A 22,345-nucleotide genomic window follows, 5' to 3' on the forward strand; every position below is an offset into this window, starting at 1 on the left:
AACCTACATGTAGATACCTGCTGCAAATACATACTATCCAGGTACATGTAATACTAATACAACCTTTCAGTGTATCTGAAAACAGGTACAGCATTAAGGAACTTGCCAGATTCAAGCAGAATGGGACCCCTTTATACCAACTGTGCCTGCAACAAATAACCAGGGAAAGCACCACCATCGTTTATTATTTTGGCAATTTCTGTAATCTTTCCTGCACATATGAAAAACAACCTCGTGACCTTACCAGCAAATTAATAAAAGGTGCAGGAACCAGGTACTGAGTAATGTTAAAAAAAAGAAATACAGAAATTAGTGCACACGGTATAGACCATTCCGCACACAGAGAGCAGATCCAAACCAGACGTCCCCCGTAATGCTGCACTTCGTAGAAGTGAAGTGTAATTCAACTACTATTTAATTTCAATGGGAAAGTGGGACTTGGTGTTGAGATATTTCCACCCGCCAAAATGCAAGTAAACTAAAAACAGAACAATGTAGTACTTTTATATCAATCTAATTTGAACAACATAATGGGGGCATATGGGTCTACAAAAAAAACTATTAATACTAGAATCCGTTTAAACCTCTAATTGGAACATAGAGATAAAATAGCAGGAGTTATTAAGCCCTGGTTCACATCTGAGCCTTTTGAAGCTTAACGCTCAAAGCTCCAAAAAAACCCAACAACCAAAATCCTACGCTTTTTTTTAAACCGGGTCTGTTACCATACGAGTGCTCGAGCACCTGCAGGTTGATTCCTAGAGCTCAGAAAGGTACACAAGCTGCTTTTAAGGCAGAATGGGGCACTTGAAAAGCACCTAAAAATGCACGAAAAACGCCAGTAAATAAGTATTTGTCAATGCTTAACCATCCCCTTCTGGTACCTAGCTTTTCATTGGCTAAAAATAAAACGCTCAACTGAAAACACATGCAAAAACCCACAAATAGAAACACTCCAAAATCTCCGATAGACTCTCTACACCCAGGTGTGAATGCATTCTTACACGTACTGGTACCATTTTATAGGTAAATCAAGGCACCTAAAAGGTTTTCTGGAAAACTCCTTTCCCATACCCATTTCCTCAGAAGCAGTGATCATGTTCTGGTCCAGCAAAAGCTTTATTCTGTCCCTTTTGAAAATAATTATAGGATGAAAAGATAAATGAAGGTGAACAAATAAATGAACACATAAAGCTGCAGCACAGCTTTGGTGGAAAGGCTTGTCGATTGGACACCAGAAGTGGTCAGTGATAATTCCTGACCTGTAGTCCCCAGTGCACTGAACATGTATTCAATTATCCAGGTTAATACACAAGAGTGTCTAGTAAAGTGTTGGTTTCCTTATAGTGTGCACAGAATGCTGCTGTCTCCATTAATTTACACAAGTCACATCCACACAAGCACTCAAAGAGGTGTTATCATCCTGGCCATACAGATGGCAAATTTCAGTCAATTTCATCTACTTTGTAGCCGCCAGAATTGCAAATCCAATTGCAAGTAGTCAAAACTAGGCAACCAACCAAGAGTTCAAACAACCACCAAGATAAGGCCAATTGTAATTTTAAAACTGGGCAATAGATGGCTTAAATACAGTTTATTTAAAGATCGACTAAAATGGAATTGTAACAGGAAAAACCCATGGCAATTTTGTCAAAAGCGATCAGATTTTTACACCATGGTCAACTGGGGCAATTTTAATCCGATCTCCATGCGGTGGATCACCACCATTTTAGATCTTTGATTGCTGTTCCAATTTCAAGATAAGATTGAACAGAAGGTTGATCGCGCTATCATGTCTTGTTTGGTTGGTTTAGGAGGGATCTTGTTATATGCTTTGCCAGTACAGGTTTGTTTTTTTTGCATGGTCATGTGCACTTAATAGATTCAGTCTAAAATAGGTCTGGAGAGCACAGAGATATTGCAGAAAAAAAGTGAAAGCAGTAAAAGTAGCTGTGACAATCTCTATGATGAACATAGACTACGCAGAGACCAGAGCTGTGGGAGGGACCCAGCAGTCCCACCCACTACAAGCTGCCTACAGAAAACTAGAGGAGGGGCGGATACAAGACCAGCCACCCTGCACAAGGAGAGAGAGCAGCAGTAACTGGTCTTTCTTACAGAAAGCTGCTGTACAAAGACAAAAGTTTTGTACTGGATTACTGCACATATCTGGAAAAAATACATAAAGCACATCAAAGATTCAAGTTGGCACACACAAGCCGCTTGTATTTAGACAATTCTTGCTTAAATGTAGTTCAGCTTTAACATATTGAAAGAACATGCATGCTAAGTTTTTCTACAGATCAAAGGGTAGAGTAGGTGTAATTGTTCATGGACATGATAATCCACCAACTGGGTAAAAATCCTCGTTTGTATGCAATAGTTGAGCATTTTAGATCCTCTTGGCCAACCATCACAGGTAAACTGATGGCTGATCACATTCTCTAATATCTAGGGCTAGATTATGAATCACGTTTTAGATTTAATAAAAAAAAAAAAGAAAAGCTCTTAAATCCATATATTGGGTAAAATACTATACTATAAACGTCCAGCAGGATCAAAATGACTTCAAAAACAATCTGCCAACATTCTGGTGGTTTTGTTAAATAAACAAAGAATTGACAGTCCACTGTATTAAATAATGAATGTGTTGACTAATCAGAAAGAGGGAATTCGGCCGCATCTACCAATATAAGGACCCGAGTCAGCAGACTTCCTTCTCCACCAATGTATTCGTGACATCCAAAAAAACAAAAATGGAATATTCATTTCCACCGAGCACAGACAGACATCACCATAAAATTTGGAGGCAGACATGCAAATGATTATTGGATATCTTAATTTCCTGTAATGCTGCATGCAAATAGTACTGCATAACAGACACATACCACCAAGACTCTTTAGGAAACACTATGCAAAGGGACAATATTATGACACTTCTGCATTCATTTGGTTCCCCTTTGCTGACAATGACATTAGGCTACAGCCACAGATGAGGCATTTATTAATGCATGTAATTACAAAGATATACCCTTTGGTTATGCTTAGTCAAAACTCTATTTAATTGAACATTTTAGCTAATTAGCCATTGCTAAAGTACTTTATGAAGCTTATCCCTGCCAGCTGGCCTCCAAAACAGTTACTGGTCTAGTAGAAACAAAGAAACAAGCAAAGAACTATGTATGTTCCTTGCAAAAGGAAAAAACCTCATAGCAGTGAATAAAAAATTGGCTAAAAGCCATGTCACTTCTTTCACAAATGTATGGTTTCCCTACTGTATACTGTAATCACAACCTGATTATCCAGCAGAATAAAATATTTCCTGATACGGTATGATATGATGCCCTTTGATGCTGGTCAGGAGACCAAATGCTGCAGCAGAGTATACATCATATCTGCTAAAGAGGCTTAAAAAGCATTGAATGGTGACCCGCAATGCATGGCAATGTGGCAAAGATAGCTGTCCTGTAAAGCACAAACTGGCCAAAGTTCCGGACACTCACAAAAAACATTCTAAATAGAGTTAATATAAGGGTATGAGGGGACACACAGGGGGGCTTCTGATCATTTTGTTACGGTTAGATGCACTCAGAACGAATAACTGGAATGCTTTTCGGTGGTTACTGGTGAGGTGCATAAACCCTTTAGCATCTCTTATCTTCTGAAGATTTTAGTGGGGAAATTATCCAAAGTAGTTTGTGTCTTTGCTCCCAAGTCACAAGGAAATATGAAAAGATGTGATTCTCTTAAAGCTAGAGACTGTTTAATCCAGTGGCGATCAACTCTCACGATACACGAGGCATCCAGTGCGGCCCCTGATGTAACCAAAGGGCTGCACAATGTTCATTGAATGTAATGCTACAGAAAGGTGTACGTATGATATCACTGTTAGTTTTGCAAAATGCACCAACTAAAAAAAGGTACATTGATGCCAATACACGGTCTGTATTTTAGTTTTGGCAAGTTGGGCTTTAAATGGTCTGCAATTGGTTTTTCCAATTTGTCTGCAGAAGAACTGCACTGTCAAAACACAAATATACATAAGTAGTTAGCATGGTAAAAAAGAAAAAAGTCTGTTTATGACTCTCCTTAGGATATAAGAATAAGTGCAGTTATCTTAGGTTCAAACTGGCAACCTGGTTAGAATGAACAACAGAGTATTAGAAAGCCAATAATGACTTTATTGGCACTGCTATTTTTTCAGTGCAGAGCTCTCATTGGAAGAAGTATCATTTTAGAAGCTCTAAAGCCTTGTTTGGATGGGCTTTGGGTTTGTGGCCATTGCATCAGTTTGGCCTCAGTTGAGATGCTTCTGAGATTATTCAAAATTCATGGACAGGTGCATTTGACCTCGTTCTGATCTCATTGTCTGCCGGACACAGGCCCTAACTGTCCTTATGTTATAACGTGCCCTTAACACTGAAGCACTCCTGACTCTTAACCTAACCCTCAGACATGTAAACACACAAATATAGTAAATGTAATTATCAAAATTTTTATTGATTGTATTTATCTAACAGAATTAAGAAAAAAAAGAACAGTATAACAGCAAAACATCCTTTGAATTCTAGTACTACAGAGCCAGGAGAGAGGTCAGTGTGGCATGCTTGGATTTGTAGTAGTAAAGATACAGGTTATACTCTGGTGGGGCATACTGGGGCTTGTGGCATAACAGAGACACAGATTTACTCTGATGAGTCAAATTGAGAAGGGATACAAAGTGGTGGGGTATACCGAGGCTTTTAGTAGTAAGGACAGCATATACTGTAGTGAGGCATAATTTTCCATCCAGCACTGCCTGTATAGTACAGGTGTTGACATTGCTCGGCAGAGGCGCAGGAGCAGCGCAGCCTCTCCTGCACACAATCTCCTTTTACTATCTAAACGGTGACGGCACGTGGCATTGCTAGAAATGCAACTTTTAATTTATATGTTTGTTGAAAATGCTAGTGGTCCTGCCATGTATTTTAGGACACCGATCTTGAACAAACATTTAGGTCAGGAAAGTAAAAACTTCTAATCTTCATTTCCAAGTCAGTGACTGAAAAAATTAAGTTGCCATTGTCAGCTTACATGATGCCTCTCTACAGGTTTCCTTAATGACTGATTGTTGCATTACTGCACACACAAACATACATATAGAAATGTTTAAGTACAATCGCTTTTATAATAGTACCTTTCATCCGCCTACCTTTCTTGAGGGGGACTTTGGTGAATCATCAAAGCATGCCGAGTCAGGCACAAAAGGGACTGAATTTTTGAACTTCTGTAACTTTGCCCACATGCCAAGAGCTAATCACTGCAATCCATGCTCTGCTACCTCTACACAGGCTATCCCCCCTTCAGTCTATCATGAATGCAGCTGCTAGAGTCATCCACCTAACCAACCGCTCAGTTTCTGCAACCCCCCTCTGTCAATCCCTGCACTGGCTTCCTATAGCCCAAAGGATAAAATTCAAAATATTAACAACCGCGTACATAGCCATCCACAACGCCCCGGCTATATCTCCAACCTGGTCTCAAAGAATTACCCTAACCGTCCCCTCCGCTCTTCACAAGACCTCCTGCTTTCCAGCTCAGTCATCAACTCCGCCCATGCTTGCCTCCAGGACTTCACTAGAGTGTCTCCCATCTTATGGAACTCTCTACCCCAACCTGTCAGTCTATCTCCCAAACTGACTGCCTTTAGGCGATCCCTTAAGACTCATCTCTTCAGGGAAGCCTATCCCACCTCACCCTAACCACTGAACACTTACTTTCTCAAACAATCATCCCCGCGCAGCTACATCCTCATGTATCACTTGCCCCTCCCTTTTAGATTGTAAGCCCTCACATAACTAAGGTAAGCAGTGAAAGCAGACAATGCAGGGAACAGCAACATTATCTACTAGTGGCTACACAAAGTTAATGGTTCACATATATGTGAGTGGTGAAAGTCTTTGTGACCATGGTACAGTGTATAAGGGCTGAAGGCTTTAACTCTCCTCCCTTATCATTTAGAATGGCCAGCCAAATGTACCTCTACAAATCATGGAAGTCTGTCTTCATATACTGTAAATAGGGATTCATTTGCACAGCCTAAGCAAAAGAGAATAGAGTTTTTTGGTACCGTCCATAAGTATTGAAGAACAGGGACATTTCCATGGGCAAGTTTTCAAAAGCAGATACAGTCTTGGTTATCCCAAGAACTGGCAAGTAGCAGCCGGTCATTTGCAAGCCTAGCAATATAATCAATCAATGAAATTTCACTGATCTGATTCTACTCTCCTTTTTATTAAGTCACCAATTAAATTTTACTATATTCCATCATAAAAAACAGCCACTTTTAAAACTACATGTGTAGTTAGAGTGATAACCCAGTACAGAAACTTGAAAAGAATAAAACTTGCTTCCAATTATATAACTAATTCCATCTAATTAGCTTGGAACACTTTTTAGCTTCAGTAAAAGGGGAAAAAAGGTCTGCACTGTTTCAGTGTGATCATCCCACACTGGGGAATTCCTTTGTGAAAGTTGAAATCATTTTCTGTCTTTAAGGCACAATAATGTAAGAATAGATTTTTATGGCTTTTCTTAAATTTGCCATTTTTTACTACAACCACAGAAAAAGTGAGCTACATCTGAAGCACAATTATCTCAGCTTCCTCAATGAGTGTTGTCACAGTTCCATCATGTATTTTAAGAGGAGGCTTGCGACTTGATTTCAGAACGCTGAGGAAGAAAAAGTGTGCAAGCAGCTGTACGGCAACATCCATGATGACGGGACAGTTAGTTCCAGCAGAGCACGGAGACTAATAAAACAATTTAATGTGTAGAGGTTTTTATTTTTTACTAACCATTTACCATTATAACATGGATGAATGAAACATAGTATTTCATGGAATTTCACATAATTTAAGTTTCCTTTTGGACTACTTAAAGCTGAACTCTAGGCAGATAGAAAAAAAAATTATGCAACTCTGTAATCTTTAAATGCATTTTTTTGCAAATGCAAGCAGAGGAAGTACCTCAACTGACCCGGTAACAACCTGTTGCAGTTCCGGTACAGCAGGGCTGGAGTGTGAGAAGGTGCAGGCCCACAATGGGCCAATAAGTTAATGTGCTGATTAAATGCATGCTGATAGGAAGACAAAAGTAGAATGACAAGGAGATGAGGTCATCACTGTGCTGCTTCTCCTTTCACTGCCCAGTTAGAGTAATGTGCGCCCAGGACGACCTGGAAGTACATTGAGTGATGCTGAGCATCAGACCAAGGACATCTGATCGCAGGAAAAAAAAAAAAGACTGGGGGAAACCTCTGGACTGAAGGAAAATGTTGCAGGAAAATCTGTATTTGTCCTTCAATGGACCACTCATTCTTAACTTAGGCTGGAGTTCTGCTTTTATCCAAACTGGGCTTCGCCTATGCAGGGCAAAGCAACAAGTTTGATTCAATGCATCCTACCTCCCTCCTCAGAACTTTTCTTCCCTCGCCACTATATTCAACTACTAAGACCAAGAAAAGGAAGCTCTGTGAAAGCTCCAAGTTGCTGTAGTTGGGGCCTACACAGAGCAGAGGACTCTCTTCCTATCCAAGGTGACAGTGCTGGGCCAATCATCGACACATGGGAGGAAGAAGAGCGAGTCATATGCTGCTCCTACACATGTGGAAGTAGCAAATATTTTCTTTGTTCTTAGTGGCTGAATCGAGCAGCAAGGCAGCAAAGGAAGACAAGTATGTTCTGCATTGGCAAAGCACAGGTTTGCTTAAAATCAACTCTGTCGCTATTTAAAAAAAACGAAAAAAAAAAACCCCAACAGGTTCACTTCAAGTGGCACAGCATGATCCAACTGCAATGTGGCACCTGTCCAATCCAGAATCTTCAGGTTTATGGCGCATGAGGGTGAGGGTGTGGGCTGCTAAAATGTCCAACCACATCTTTCTTGGTAAATGGTTACACTGTGGCTGTCTGATCTATAGACAAGTCTATGTGCTGCTACAGAAATGTTTTCTGCTCTAAAGAATACATGCCATTAGCAAACTGGGAAATGTGTAACATGCACTGGACAGCAAGTCCCATATATAGGGAAATTATATTTAAAAGGAGAACTATGGGGTTAAGGCTTTTCCCCATAGTTCTCCTTTAAATATATAGTGTTACTTTGCCACTCAAGTTAATTTACTGATTAGTTCAATTCGTTAGCTTTATTCAAAATGATCACAAAATTGTACGATTCACTTGACCATCAAGCTTTTTAAGACAAGATATTCTAAAAAGTTAATGCAGTTTTGTTGATTTTCTGCAGTTTTCCCCCATATTAGATCTGAAACAAAAGAAAACCCTCTACTAGATGTAATCAGCTACTCCCTTGGTTTAAAGAAAAGCTGTTATTTATAAGACATTTATAAAAAGGTAGACACAAGCCACAAGGAATGAAGACTCAGCATAAATTGGCATTTCTGAATTGGGCCTCTGTATTTTATTGTTCTGCCTTTCCAACAAGGCCACAAATGTGAAATTATCCAGCAGATATATGTACTTCTAGAAGCTGAAGGCTAAAGTGTATTTGTCTGGTAGAGTGTTTCTTACTTTTTATTAAACAGCGTCTTACTCTTGCTACTTCTATATTCTTTATAAACCATTACAGGACACAATAAATCTGATTTATACTTGATATTTTAATATATTAAAGTAGTAAAGGAACAATATGGCAGTTGTACAAAAAAGTGGGGTCTGAGCCACTATTTCACTGTGATTGCATTATTTTGATTCACAGACTTGTATGTGTCACAGGACCCTTTATCCCCACACATAGGTCTCTGCACTCAATGCTAAAGCCTTCTTCCCTTCCAGTAAAGCTATGTTTGTTAAAACAAACTTTTTGTAAAAAAATAAATAAATATAACAGCACTGATTTATCTCTACGCCCACACTGGCAAAACAACAGATAATCAGCGGAAAGGATCCAACCATGAAGATTTCAAAATGGTGGCATCCCAAAAAATGTCAGCTACAGCCCTTTTACTGAATACACTGTACAATAATCACCTTTATTTGGACCTAAAACAGGAGTCAGAAATTTTTATGTTGACAGCACAAAAGATGTGACAATACTAGGCAATTCAAACTGAGCATAGGATTTAGAAATGCATGCGTAAAGGCTACATCCAATGATAACCACATGGTAAAATGATCAGTAGATCTAGACATGTGGGCATGTATACATGCAGCACTGAACTTTTCCTGTAAGAGTCTTGGTTACGCCCCCACCCCCCAAAAAGTGAGTTTACTCATCACATTAAACAATAAATGTGCATTCTAAAGCTGGTTATTCACTGGTAGATTTTCATAAGAATGTCCGTATGAAAAATATCTTCAGAACATTCGATAATCAGAGAGTTGAAAAACGTCATTCGAAGTCTCCTTTGATTTTAAGAGGAGGGTTGCAACTTGATTTCACAACGATGAGGAAAGAAAAACAGTGCAAATAGCTTTACAGCAACATACATTCTGTCAGCACAGTTAGTTTCAGCGTGTATGTAGACCAGGGGCGCCCACAATTCTTCGTCTGGAGATCTACTTTTCAAATGTTGAGCTCAATGAAATCTACCAACGAAAAATACCTGCATTCAGGGGCGGGAGGTGCATTGAAGTCAATGGCACCGCAGCCAGGCCCCCAGTGCAATCGCCGCACCAGGAATGAAGGCACATCAGTGCCTGCGTTCCAGTCCAGTGCGATCTGCAAAAATGCTGCATTCAGGCTGGACAGGAACGCAGGCATTAATGTGCCTGCGTTCTGGGTGCGGGCGATCACACTGAGGGCGGGTAGATCGCAATCTACCTAATGGGCACCCCTGATGTAGACTAGTAAAACAATTTAATGTGTGGAGTTTTCTTAACCAACCATTTACCAGTAAAAAAAATGGATTAATTAAACTCTTAGTACGTAGATTGTAAGTATGTATGTAAATTTAGTGATGTCAGTAATGTGCTACTCACTGTTCTCCTTGCTAGAGAGAAAGCTGTACCTGAAGACCTGCAATGCAAGCATCTTCCTGCATCATGCATTCAGTGGGTCTGTGCTTTCTTTACCTCTCCTGCAGTTTATTGATTTATTTATCCATCAGTCATCAGACCACCAGTCAAAAGAAAAGCATATTTAATATGAGGAAGCAAAGACCTGCCTCTACTGAAATGGCCGTCTCTACACAAACACAGTGAGGGGAATTTATCAAAACTGGAGCAGACAAAATCTGGGGCAGATCTGCACTGCAACCAGTCAAGCTTCTCAGTCTCATTTTCAAATCTTACCTGAGCAAACTGAAGTGAGATGCTGATTGGTTGCCATGGGCAACTTCTCCAGATTATGTCTGCTCCAGTTTTGATAAATTCCCCCCCAGTCTGTATAGTTAGTGATGGAGAAAGTATCAGCAGCAGGCAGCGACGTGCTTGAGTATGCTATAGCGACAGCTAAATCCCTTCAACCTCCCCAAACACCATCAGCCACCACACCGTATTGCACTTGCAGGATCTACCAGTCTGCCACAACTTAAAACTACTTAACTGTCAGTGTCATATTGAGAGCAGAGCAGAAGGAACTCATGTTCCCTGCACCATGATTTTAGTTCCAGCCAGCATTGTCAGGGTTCAGGCAGATTGATCTATACTGCACATCACCTACCCACACTGAAGACCAATGATAATATAATGATGAAAGATGAAAACATGAAAGCTCCCATATTTCTATGGACAAGAATCTGTTTGTGGCTGCAATCATTCCCAGACAGTGCACTTCTGACCTGTACAACAGTGAATAAAAATGTCCTTTACTCCCTGAAAAACTATGCAAAAAAAGTTTGTGCGTGAGCGACTGAATGGACCCCCAACAATGTTTTGCTACTTTCTCTTTTATTTAAATGTAATGGTCTTACAAAAAGAGTTATGTTACACCTTCATCTTACCCTCTTCTAGCTATGTTTTTGTCCTAAATATTTAGAAATCTTCTTATTTAATCTCTTTAACCCATTTACAATGGTGTCACACACATATATGTGGCATCACAAAAGTGTTTTTTTTTTTCTTTTTCACTGCATATATGCAACATGTGTTTTTCCTGGAAGAGACCTATGTCTTTCTCATCTGTGAGATATAATGTATCTTTTTCTCCGCACTAGAGAGGTCTGCATAAAATTAATGAATAAAATAAATAAAGATAATTAGCTAGGTCAGGGCTTGATCTGGTTTACTCAGTTTATACTATTTTGGGAGAAATCCATGAACATTTATCACCAAATGAAGGCCCAATTTGTCTTGAACAAAGCAAGGTCTAATTCACCTAGCTACACGCAGTAATTCCAAATATATTTACGGTTTCACTAACACATTCCAACGTTGCAAAACTAGGTTGTGGCGTTGGCTTGTTTGACCTTCTGTCATTAGGGGGTTAAGCAAATCCTTCCCCAATTTGCTGAAATTGAGGTGGCCATTCATTATTTGACTTCTGCTGGTGGTGCAACTAAGTCAGCTCTCAATAGTGATAATCAACACTCCTGACCACTACATTCTGTTATGCTGTACATAACATAGTCCTGACTAATGCACTTAAACTGTGCATTACATGTGTTCACTGTGTCAAAAGTTGGTGGTTGCAAAGTTTTACCCAGAACCCAACTATTTTAATAAAGTTTGCCTTTGAGTTAGGCGCAAAGAATTAGCATGGTATATTTTCCGTATGCATAAGCCCTTAAAAGGTGCAAATTTATCTTGAGGTTTATGTGCATCTGAGAGAATCTCACTAGTGTCACTGTAATGAAGACATATATTGTGCATAAGAGGAGGGTGGAAAAAGTGTGCAATTTATACAACAAATAGTCTCAGATTCTATTTAACTATGCCTGTCTGGACTATGCCCACTCATCAGTGCAATGTGGTCAAGCACAACATTTGCCACAGCACTGGTGCCACGCCACAGCTTTTCATTCTCTCCTGCGTCCAAGTGTTTCTTTACTATGTAACATTATACTTTTCATTTCTCGACTAAGCACTTAATGATGATCAGTCTGCTGCTATCATAACATGGAAATCATTACCAAGAACCTAGCTGCACACTTTTACTATCAGCACCAGCAACAAAAAAAAAAAAAATTGGCTGGGCATGCCCCTGGCTGCAAAAAAAGACCACAGGCAAATCTGGTGACTAATCTTTTGTCCTTTGCTTTTTTTTTATTATCTCCAGATCAGATGCAACAATATAGTTGGTGAATTAAAAAAAAAATGGATTTATATACATGACCCGAAGGGGATTTTTGTTTCCTCTATAAATTTCACTTTCAATGTACTGCAGTTGAATGTCACCCAATCCAGCCATTTCAGCTGGAAGTTTGGGAGTTGACTGTTGACTATAGGCATTATTAAACCTCAACAGAAACCCTAAGATCACCATTCGGGGGAAAAAAAGATCAATAGGCTGAATTGGTGCTACTAGCATCTATCAAGTGCACAATTACTGTACATATAAAGCTCATATACTATGTGGCCACCTGCACCTCTGCCAAAAAAATAAATAAATCAGCAGTGAGATTGTGCAAGAACACCAGACAATCACTACCGTTTACAGCCTGCCTAAAAGTTCTCACATTCACATGGTATAAATGAATAGTTGTAATAAAATATAAAGCTGCCTATAAAAACACAAACATTCCATACGATCAATAATAGGAATCCTGGTTCTTAAGACTGTCTAGATTGTCTAGGTGGTCAAAAAGCAACGTCAACTGCCACTGTAGCGACTTCAACGCAGCTTAAGTCAGTGCTACGGCAGTAGCCGAAACGATTCATTTACACAACAGGAAAGGCTCTCTTTAATAACCAGATGCTAAAAATATATTGGTTGTAAAAAATTAAAAAGCATTGCAGAAAGGAAAAAAAGAAAAACACTTGTTTAGATAACAGTATGATTTTATGCTGTCAAATAGTTTACTTACACTGATTACAAAATGTGATTTAATTATAGTATATTAAGCCAAATTACGTATTCTGTATTAATCTGTCCAGAAAGCTGTCTAAAAGAAATAACAAAATGTATTTAGATGTAGTTATGTGTAGAACGTTACTGTGCATCTGGAACAACCGTCTTAGGTCATAAATGGGCAATCTTCTTTACCAGGGGAACATGGGAAATTTGGAAGTCCTCAAAAGTGCTGAAAGATGCCCATTTCTGGATCAGCTCCAGACTATTTTACTGTATGCGGAAACGGTCTAATCAAACAGAATGTCAATTCAATAATAAATACATGTTATGTCTGATCATTCCATGTGAAAAATGTTTTGTCGTTTGGTGTTCATCCTAACAAATGACAAAGATAAATTAACATAATTAGTTCTAATTTGTAATGCAACCTTTTTAAATCCATGTCCATCCAAAATGTGTGACTGCTGGATGATAAATGTTTCCACAGATGTTCCCTTAAGTATAGGCATAAATGGTGCATTGCAAAAGACTTTATAGTCACTTACAATGTGGTCATCCAAGTATGAGCCCTGTTTCGTAGTTAGCTAGACACAACACATACTACAGCCACCCTGAGGGTAATGGTTGTCCATTGGGACCTGCAGGACTGTTTGTTTAGCATGGACCACAAAGATTTAGCCTTTTGGGGGGTCAGTACAAAAGTACAACAAACCACGATCATAGAGACTCATCATACCCATCAGGATTAAAATATGTGCTGTGTTCAATAGGCTACTGTATAAAGCTCATGCTTTTGAAACACAGGGAGAGAAACCTTGTGAGTTTGGAGGCCAAATAACCAAAACCAGGACTACTTGTACATACACTATATTGCCAAAAGTATTGGGACACCCCACCAAATCATTGGATTCAGGTGTTCCAATCACCTCCATGGCCACAGGTATATACAATCAAGCACCTAGGCATGCAGACTGCTTCTACAAACATTTGTGAAAGAATGGGTCGCTCTCAGGAGCCCAGTAAATTCAAGCGTAATACAGTGATAGGTTGCCACCTGTGCAATAAGTCCATCCGTGAAATGTCCTTGCTACTAAATATTCCACGTCCAACTGTTAGTGGTATTATAACAAAGTGGAGGCAACTGGGAACAGCAACTCAGCCACAAAGTGGTAGGCCACGTAAAATGACAGAGCGAGGTCAGCACATGCTGAAGCGCACAGTGTGCAGAAGTCGCCAACTGTCTGCAGAGTCAATAGCTACTGTGATGTTCCGCAGATTCGCGGCACTCGCCGGCTGCGTTCCACGCTGGAACGCATCGGCCGGGGAGTCCGCCGCAGGCCTCCTTCCCCTTGACAGGAAGTACTATGCACGTTCCACCCTGGAACGCGGAAGCACACCGCGGCCGCGGGCTATTTAAACCTCCTGAGAACACTGTAGGGTGGTCGATCGTTGGGATCATTGCCCAACTCACCCCGGAACCTCTGCAGGACCCTCGCTACCACACAGAATCGGACCCCAAAGCTCCCCCAGCAGCCTACCTTCTCTGGAGTTCACCTGATACAAGCCACTGAGTAGATCACCTAAACCGCAAGTATCTGTTGATGGACTGTGTTCTCTCCTGTTGGAGCCTGTACTCTGCCACCTAGTGGAGCATGCTGAGTATTACCTCATATTATACCAAAACTGATATCCTATGCTGTTTAAGTGAACTGCTGCTGCTGTTTAAACTAGAGACTGTCTTATGTAATCGTTACCAACCCCTGATGTGTTCAGCTAAAAGGAGTATGACTTAAATACCCCTGGTGCAAATTCATCTTTTGTTTTGATTATTATTTCACGGCCCATGATGGCTAAATCCCAAACTCTCCGTTTGTGATTGAGAGAACCGCCTGGGATTATAGCCTGACAACCGCCTAAAACAACTAGTTAGAACCGCAGCTGAGATCCACCATACCTCTCCCAAACTCGGGTGTATGACAGCTACAGACCTCCAAACTTCATGTGGCCTTCAGATTGGCACAACAGTACGTAGGGAGCTTCATGGAATGGGTTTCCATGGTCGAGCAGCTGCATCCAAGCCTTACATCATCAAGTGCCATGCAAAGTGTCGGATGCAGTGGTGTAAAGCACCCTGCCACTGGACTCTAGAGAAGTGAAGACGTGTTCTCTGGAGTGACTAATCACGCTTCTCTGTCTGGCAATCCAATGGACGTGTCTGAGCTTGGCAGTTGCCAGGAGAACGGTACTTGCCTGACTGCAATGTGTAATGTTTGGTGGAGGGGATTATGGTGTGGGGTTGATTTTTAGGGGTTGGGCTTGGCCCCTTAGTTCCAGCGAAGGGATCTCTTAAGGCATCAGCATACCAAGACATTTTGGACAATTTCATGCTGCCAACTTTGTGGGAACAGTTTGGGGATGGCCCGTTCCAACGACTGTGCACCAGTGCGCAAAGCAAGGTCCATAAAGACATGGATGATCGAGTTTGGGGTGGAGGAACTTGACTGGCCGGCACAGAGTCCTGACCTCAACCCGATAGAACACCTTTGGGATGAATTAGAGCAGAGACTGCGAGCCAGGCCTTCTCGTCCAACATCAGTACCTGACCTCACAAATGCGCTTCTCGAAGAATGGTCAAACATTCCCATAGAACACAATATTGAACCCTACGGACTAAGACGGGGATGCCATTAAAGTTCATGTGCGTGTAAAGGCAGGCATCCCAATACTTTTGGCAATATAGTGTACTTCCTCCTTCAGTGTTCTATCCAGAGCACTGCAGAAAATAAAGAGGACTTCTATAGTGCTCATCTGCTGTTATACCACAATATACGATCACGTCATGTGCCAATGACATATGATCAAATTAACAGAGCCACTGAGCAATGGATACATTTTACAAACGAAATAGTTTTACAAACTATGTAACATTTCCATTTAGAAACTTATAGAAAATTCCATTACCTTCTTTTATGAATGTTTTTAGGCATCTTGTGATTTTTCTATGCAACTCCATAACATTTGAATGCACCTTGATATTATCACTGCATGTCGGCACAAAAGATTATTCTAAACTAAAACTAAAATTACTTCACCAAGCTTATAATTTTTTTCAAATGCCCCGATACTTCAGTTTTATTGGGCACATCAAACATATTGTGTGACACTAACACACATACATGTTCCAAAACACTGCCTACATATGTTATAGAGGACACATAATATCTCCATTAATGTAGTTCAAGGCAGTTTAAGGACTTCCTTTTCAACTACATTATTTGGGAAAGGCTTCCTAAAGTATCTGCAGCAGCACTGTTCATAGAAATGAACAGAATGATTCCCTGAGATGAAAGTTCTTAGTCAGCTTCGATTTATGAATGTTCTTCAATGGTTTACCTTAGAAAGCTTGATGTTTACTGATGATGACTTTACATGATGCCACCTAGAAGTCTTCATTCAACATCCAGCCACACTAATTTCCATGACATTGCTGGCAATAATTGTCTTGTCCAGAGGCTTGACCTAAGATATGCATCTTCTCATGCACAAGCTCTACCAAATTAGTCACGCTCAAAAAACACATGCCCCATCCTGGTCAGAGGCTTCACAGAGATTTGAGATAATCTTGGGACACATTCTTCTGTAAATTTTGCTTTATGAATGTGCTTTATATACAAACTTGAAGGCATGCCAACATTGACTAACTAAACAATTTATGCTGTATTTATGGACTTCAAATAGCTGGGACGGACATTCCGCAGCTTAAATAATGTGATTTATTTTACATTTTTTGTTACACGTCAGAGAATGACTTTACTTGGTTACAGTCTAAACTTCTGATCTTGTTAGAAAAAGGTAGGTAGACCTATCCTGTATAGGGAATGGCAAAATCACGGAAGGCTTGTCGGGAGACGGTCCTGGGTATGCCTAGTTCAACACATTCAACTTTCATAAAGGAAGGTGCCTTATCAAGTAAAGAGCCTTCAAAATAAGTGAAATTCAGAAAACCATAAATGTGTACAATACTTTTAATTGGTATTCGCTACTTATTAGGATTCTTTTTTTTTTCTCTGTTCACAGAAGGCTAAATCTCAAACAGATCAGGTGAAGTTATGCTATCTACATAACATATTATACATTGCAGTATTTGGAGTTTAAAAGTCAGTCCCCACAGATAATATTGCTCCTTAAAAAAAAAAAAAAAAGGAAGGATGAAAACGCTTCAGGACGTTATTAGGCAAGATTCAGTGAGATATCAGTGTAATAAAAAGGATATTAAAAAAATGTAAATCTCAAGCGTTAAATTTGATGCAGAAAAGTATACAACGCAATATTTATGCTGGTGAGTTAAACACGTTTTTAGGAAATAATTACAAAGATTTAAAATGCAAATGCAGTTTAAGCGGTAGCAAACCTAAACATGGCAATAGTGCACAGCATATTAGCACACTAAGGATGATTTACTCCTTCAGCGCTGCAATATCAGTGTTCTCTTCCTCCACCAGCGCTGTCATCTTCAGTATTATTATTATACAAGATTTATATAGCGCCAACAGTTTGCACAGCGCTTTACAAAATGGAAGGTGACAGTACAGTCACATTACAATATCAATAGAAGAGGATTAGGAGGGCTCTGCTCATAAGAGCTTACTATCTAATAGATTCCATCTGGTCCTCTTCCGGGTTTAGTGTCTTCAACCTCTTGATTGGCTGGGATGATGCAACTCCAGCTCATATGCACAGGACTTCACTTCGGCACAGGACTTCACTGAGCTTGTGCACATGAACAGTGACAGGCATAAAGGAGTATTTATGACAGAAGTGACACACAGGGTCTCCTCTGTCATAAAACCCCTGTTAGCATTTTTTTTAAGCCTTACAATTTACTTCCACTTCAACATAATCCCGAATGACTGGAGCTAAAATTCATACAGTGGGTAGCCCTACCGTCTTGACAAATGTCAATTACTTAATCAATTTTTGTCAAAGTAGCTGGTCCAGAAATCTTCAGCCGTACAGTGACTGCAGTCACTGTACATGTGTTGTCACAGTGATGGCACCAACTGTCAGAATACAATAGCCGCAGGGGGAAAATGTCATTACAATACTGTACAAAGCTGATATTAAAAACACATGTATTCTACATAAAATTTTGCAGTTGTGTTCATTTTACCATGCTAGTCCAAAGTGGGCCATCTGTACACAGCACCATATTGCTGACATAAACAACCACTTCCTCTTAAAATATTGCACAAGCTCACTGTTTACACACAGAACATTAGTGCCATGATATCCTGCCAAGTAATAAAGCAAGGACACATCACTGGCTGAAAACATCGACTGACATGAGAACAGAACAATGTGGTTTCATCATAGAACATAACATTGGCATTACCACCCATCACTGTGAGATTTAATGAAAATTAATGATAATCTTTGCATAAGCAGCTAGACTCCAAATGGTGCATCAGTTCTATCTGTCTCTATATAAAGTAACACCCTCACATTTAAAATAACTCTTCCCCCCATCCAAGCTAAGCAACATGGATGGGGCAGTCTTCTCTACCGGCTATTGAATCACACCATTCCACATTACGTTTTTTGAGCTGAGTGGTACAGACAGGCCACCCACAGACTGAATGTTGCCTGATTCAGCCGCAATCGGGACCAAAATTTGATCCAAGTAAGGCTAGCTTAAGTTAAAGCGGACCTTTACCCCGTTCACTAAAAATCACACCAGCATAATGATTCTAAAATCATCTTAAATTTATTAAAACTTGTTTTTCATTTATTTTAAAATAGAGTTAATCTGCTTCCTGCTCCAGTTCTGGCACAAATGATGAGGAAGTGCCAAAGCAAGGCATGCTGGGAAGGTTACATCAGCAGAGCATTGCTGGAAAATCTCATCTGCAAAGGCATTTCCCTCCCCTGAGATAATGTACATGGTCGCGTGTCTAGTCACATGTGCCAGTTTCAGGAAGTAAATGGAGATCTAGTAACCTGCCCTTAGTTAACATGGCCACTATCAGAAAACTGGGAAAGAAAGGAGAAAGAAGGAATGCAAAAGAATACAAAGCGTGCATTTACCTATATGTACGTGTTTGCAGATTGCCATTGCTGGAGCAGAGCGGGATACAAACTGAGTGACAGTGGCAATGATGGGCTATAGTATGGTCAGGCACAAAGCCTAAAAGCTTAATCAATCAGCTACTGGGCATTTGCTCCTGCTACTGAGCGCTCTGTAGGAGCACTGGTAGCAGACAATGTAAAACACAATGCAGAACAATGTCATCTCCTGTGACCACACTAAGATCTTTTAGATTGTAAGACCTCACGGGCAGGGCCCTCTTTACCATCTTGTGATTGTAATGTCTTCCTTATATTGTAAAGCGCTGTGCAAACTGTTGGCGCTATAAATCCTGTATAATAATAATACCTCTCCATGAAGAAAAAAATATATATATATAAAAACAGGGTTAAACCAAACATGGGGAAAGTTCTAGGTGACATTTGCATCTACTGCGTAAACAAGCTCAATGTCATTCAGATTAACAAATTTTACCGCATCTTAATAAAAATCAGACATGACTATTTAATGCAGACCACCACAATGCACAGTATGCGCACTACGGTGACCTTCAGTGTGTGTGTGTGTTGCCCACTACTGCAACAGTGAGTAGGACTGTCATTCAAAACAAATGGAACAGCGCATGCACACCAGTGCACAGATTACCATGCGTAAACACAACATAAGTTTATGAAAACTAAATTATTGTACGGCCCACTGGACATATTAGGGCCCACACTTGAGGTCCCCTATTTTAACCAAGTTATCTACCACTGCTTTAGGCACACAACCTTTGGGCAGTGGCTTAGTGGTTAGTGCTTCTGCACTGCAGCACTGAGGGTCCTTTGTTCAAATCCTGGCCAGGTCACTATCTGCAAAAAGTTTGCATGTTCTCCCTGTGCTTGTGTGGGTTTCCTCCGGGTACTCCGTTTTCCTCCCACACTCCAAAGACATGCTGGAAGGTTAATTGGCTCCTGTCTAAATTTGCCCTTATATGTATGAACGCGCTATATGGACCTCAGATTGTAAGCTCCTTAAGGGCAGGGACTGAAGAATGTGGATTATTGTAAAGCGCTGCGTAAACGGTCAGCACTTTATAAAATACCAAAAATAAAAAAACCTTTGGTTCCCAAAACAAAATCCCTCTGCTTGGATTTCATACCTTTTCTTGTTTTTTTTTGTTCGGCCTTGGATAAGATTACTTTATTTCAGCTGATAACAAAAAAACAAAAAAGAAGACTGGCCTATAATTTGGACTACAACATCATACGTTTCTGGATTTTGTTGGCCATTTTTGTGGACTGTGTCTCCAAACTCTGTGGTGGCTAAGGAAAGAAAAAGGCTGCTCAAGCTACTTTTTTGCAGCTTCAAGATGAAACTGTAAATAAAAGCACATCAGACTTCTCAGGTTTGTCAAAGTGCTAAACCAACAAGGAGGGAAAAAGATAAATCCCTCATGGACCTGGTGGGCAGCTTACAACACTGACAGGGATATGCAACTCCACCTCCGAGGATAAAAAAAAATGGAAAGCAAAAATGGAGGCATCAGTCCAAATATTTGATTGATGTGGGTTGATTAAGGGATACCCCGTTATCTTAATCTTGGCAAAGAAACTAGAGGGCGTTGCAATCACAATTGCCTTAGCAACACTTGTGTTAGACTTATAGTGCTGCCATAGTACTGGCGAGCATCTCGATTTTAAAGTTAAAGTGACACTAAACTCAGAAGTTAATTCTTAAAAATGCATTCTAGTACCCTATTAATAATTAGCTTCTTAGTGCAGCACTCAGCTGTAGATCCTTAAATCATCTCAGAATTCATGCTGACACCGTCCTTCCTTCTGGAGGGTGGCTACTAATACAAATGAGTAAACTAAACATGAGATTGTAGTCCATAACAGGAGCGAGCTTGGAGAAGTGGCTACTTTACAACACACACAGACCACGGGTATCAAAAGGAGGCACCCTCCAGAAGGAAGGACAGTGTCTGCACCAATTCAGAGATGATTTGAGGATCTACAGCTGCGAGATGCACAAATAAGCTACATTTATGTTAATAGTTAAGGTACTTGAATGCATTTTTAAGATCTAACTCCTGAGTTTAGGGACACTTAAAACGGACTGACTTCCCTGATCTGCATTCTTGATGCAAGTTAGTGATTTTGAATTGAAGCTAGACTATCAAAACGGTGTTTTCCAACTGGGAATGACAGAAGGTTGCCACCAACCCAACAAATGTCATACAACTAGTATTTCTTCATTAGTATACTTGCACTAATTAGACTATTCTTTTGTAGAATATAGGAGACCACAATTCTTTGGTGGGATTTACTGACACATAAAACAAACCCTAGATCATATTTTGTTCAGGTTTGTCGGGTTACTGCCTGTTCTGTGGAACATAAAAGCTGGCAAAACCCTTTCATCGTATGACACAATATATGTCAGGAATATTAGAAGCTTCATCATGCTGTATCACAACTGGCTGGAAACCACTAGACTCTCTTGGCTAGACTGCTGCCAAGCATCTCAAAATAAAACATCTATGCAGACAGAAAAATTGGGAGCTCACCTGGCTTTAATTTTGCATAAGCCTAAAGTTAATTAGTACTATTTAGTAGAAGGGGAGGCCACAAGTACATGCACTTGTTTTAGAGGTTCAGTTATCTAATTTGTTATCCACTCAGTCATTTAAAGCAGTGCTCCCCAACCTTTTTATCGCCGCGGACCGGAAGCAGTGAAAGCATAAGCTTTCCTATTAAAAGCATATGTCTTGCCAAAACCTTTTTTTTCCAAGTTCTGGATAGCGTGGGGAAGAACTAGAACCCCTTTTAGATTTTTACTAACATTCAGGGCCAGCAAGTTAGAAAAATGTTCCCCTCATTGTTTTACCAGAAAGGAAGTAAGGGGAAATCTCTAACAGCAACACAGATAGAAACAAAAAATGATAGAGCCCTTGCCAGCTGCCTACTGCTGTCCTCCACTTTTTCTGGTAAAACCATCTCCATCATGGCAGTAAGGTAAGTGAGCGGAAAGTCTTCTAAGGGAGCTCTGGATAGCAGTAAAGACCTGATAGGGGTTTCAATCCTCCCGCGTGCTATCCAAAACTAAATAAAAAAAAAAAAAAGTTGATGATAGGCTTACACTTTATTACTTTAACTGATCATTTTAAAATTAATTCTTGCTCTTTAGTTAGGCCTGTGAAAATTATAATATTATAAAACTAAAGTAGCAAGAAAAGTTTTCAGCAGCTAGTAAGGGGGCTCCAAAAAATAAACTTGCTTTTGTCTTATATCAATAAAGAACACACAATAATCAGTCGCCAAGCTG

General features: G+C 40.0%; 1 protein-coding gene across 4 annotated transcripts in view; it reads right to left on the reverse strand.

The window, feature by feature from the left end:
- SMG6 (SMG6, nonsense mediated mRNA decay factor) overlaps positions 1 to 22,345 on the reverse strand; it is a 239,990-nt gene that overhangs the window by 105,437 nt on the left and 112,208 nt on the right. The gene's annotated exons all lie outside the window — the stretch shown is intronic.

The sequence above is a fragment of the Nanorana parkeri genome, unplaced genomic scaffold, assembly GCF_000935625.1.
Source record: "Nanorana parkeri isolate BGI_ZX_2015 unplaced genomic scaffold, ASM93562v1 scaffold269, whole genome shotgun sequence".
Lineage (NCBI taxonomy): Eukaryota > Metazoa > Chordata > Amphibia > Anura > Dicroglossidae > Nanorana > Nanorana parkeri.